The following is a 2,500-nucleotide window of genomic DNA, read 5'->3' on the forward strand; positions in this document are numbered from 1 at the left end:
GCACTCTAATTTGTTCAAAGTAAACGTGCCGGCCCACCGAGACACTCAATAAAGAGCACCCTGGTAGGATTTCAACGGGGTCCGCCTCGGGACGCACGAGCACGCACGAGGCGGTCGCACGCCTTCGGCTCGCCCCACCGGCAGGACGTCCCACGATACATGCCAGTTAAACACCGACGGGCGGTGAACCAACAGCGTGGGACACAAATCCAACTACGAGCTTTTTAACCGCAACAACTTTAATATACGCTATTGGAGCTGGAATTACCGCGGCTGCTGGCACCAGACTTGCCCTCCAATAGATACTCGTTAAAGGATTTAAAGTGTACTCATTCCGATTACGGGGCCTCGGATGAGTCCCGTATCGTTATTTTTCGTCACTACCTCCCCGTGCCGGGAGTGGGTAATTTGCGCGCCTGCTGCCTTCCTTGGATGTGGTAGCCGTTTCTCAGGCTCCCTCTCCGGAATCGAACCCTGATTCCCCGTTACCCGTTACAACCATGGTAGGCGCAGAACCTACCATCGACAGTTGATAAGGCAGACATTTGAAAGATGCGTCGCCGGTACGAGGACCGTGCGATCAGCCCAAAGTTATTCAGAGTCACCAAGGCAAACGGACCGGACGAGCCGACCGATTGGTTTTGATCTAATAAAAGCGTCCCTTCCATCTCTGGTCGGGACTCTGTTCGCATGTATTAGCTCTAGAATTACCACAGTTATTTAAGTAACGTGGGTACGATCTAAGGAACCATAACTGATTTAATGAGCCATTCGCGGTTTCACCTTAATGCGGCTTGTACTGAGACATGCATGGCTTAATCTTTGAGACAAGCATATGACTACTGGCAGGATCAACCAGGGAGCTGCGTCAACTAGAGCTGAGCAGCCGGCCGCCCGGGAGTGTGTCCCGGGGGCCCGCGCGAACACGCAAGCGTCCGCTCAATCATTCTGCAAACAGGAGGAGGCTGAGCTCCCCTGCACAATACACCTCGAAACCCTCTCAGGTCCCGGCGGCGCGCAGCGCCGTCCCAAGTACTTGGTCGGGTTCGAGAGAGGCGCAATCGCCCGGAGTTAGGCGAGTAGACGCTTTCGGTGCGACCACCCGTGCTCCCAACTGAGCTTGCCGCTGCCGACAGAGGCCCGGGAGCGTGCTGTCGTGGCATTGCCGGCGGGAGACAACACGCGCCACCTACGGTGACCGGCAGCTCCAACGCCAGCGCCACAGAAGGACAAAAGCCCCACTTGGGTGCCGAAGCGAACTCTCCCAGCACAGCGCACGCGCCAACACATCCGCACAGCTGCGATACAAACCACCAGCGAGAACCGCTGGGGCGACCGAGCAGCAGACGGCGTCGCGGCGCCGAGCGCCGGGCGGCGGCGCATCCTCAACGCACACAGTCCTCAATCGGACCAGCACACTGAAGATGTCCACCGCGCTTCGCACCGGGCCCGCGAGGACCTACTTTGGCCGCACGGCGCCGCGCGCAGGGTGCGCCGGCGCGCAGCTGCGACGCCTGCCGCGTCCGTCGGCCGGCGCGCCTGCCACTGGCCGCCCCCACCAGCCGGCTGTAGCGCGTGCGCCCACGCACCGCGCGGCCAGCACGCCGGGAGGCGCCCCCTCACCGGCCGGGGACGGTCCCACCCAGCCACCGCCGCGTATCGCTTCACACCCAGATGCCGTTCAGTTTCGTCGGCATGGTGGGTATCGCTGGAACAACCGGTTAGTACCTCAACCTACCGTCGCCATCACCGATTCACCCCTAGCGAGAACAACCGCACCACAACGGGTTACCATTTGTTCATTTGCGTAACTTCACCAGAAAACGTATGCGTCCATCGCCATTTGCAACTTCCACGATTATTGCATGCCTGTGTCAGGTGTCACACCACACTACGTCTGCCCACATACACGCAACAAAATGTGCACGCCTAGACAATACGTGGAAGGTGGCCCCCGTACGTATGCGATGTCCATTGCTCGAACGACTGTCAACCGGCCTCTGTAGCATGTCGCAGATATGGAACGCGGTGCACCATGCTATCACGGTGTGTGAGGAGAGACGACTAGGTCCGAATACATCAACAGACAGCTCATGCTGATCGCCATCCACGGCGTCCGTTCCTCCCACACGTCTCTATGGCGTACCACACTGCAATCCAGCTGTCATAGGGAGACGACACGTAGCTGCGTGCACAATATTTGCACTGTATGGTCCGCCGTTTTTGGGCGCAGTCGTTGTACGGTCACACATGTGCCACGATGTATCATTCAGTACATAAGGACGAATGTGCAGTACAGATTGTGGTTTACGCGTACGACATCAGCGGACAGTTGACACAGGCCGCACCACAACGTAGCCTGAGTACGTCGCATGCGAAGGGCATTGAACATGCAAACTTCTCACCAACCAGCTTGCGAAGGCAGGGGGCAAGGTGGGGACGTGGGGAGGTGTGGGGGGGGGGGGGCGCGGCATGTACGTCCTGCTGCCATCCACATTAC

General features: G+C 58.7%; 1 non-coding gene across 1 annotated transcript in view; it reads right to left on the reverse strand.

Moving 5' to 3' along the window:
* LOC124774281 overlaps positions 1 to 862 on the reverse strand; it is a 1,909-nt gene extending 1,047 nt beyond the window's left edge. The window contains exon 1 of the ribosomal RNA XR_007015269.1: positions 1 to 862. This exon is cut by the window's left edge and continues 1,047 nt beyond it. This is a non-coding gene — a ribosomal RNA (small subunit ribosomal RNA).
* Positions 863 to 2,500: the final 1,638 nt, after the last annotated feature.

The sequence above is a fragment of the Schistocerca piceifrons genome, unplaced genomic scaffold (assembly GCF_021461385.2).
Source record: "Schistocerca piceifrons isolate TAMUIC-IGC-003096 unplaced genomic scaffold, iqSchPice1.1 HiC_scaffold_961, whole genome shotgun sequence".
In the NCBI taxonomy this organism is placed as follows: domain Eukaryota; kingdom Metazoa; phylum Arthropoda; class Insecta; order Orthoptera; family Acrididae; genus Schistocerca; species Schistocerca piceifrons.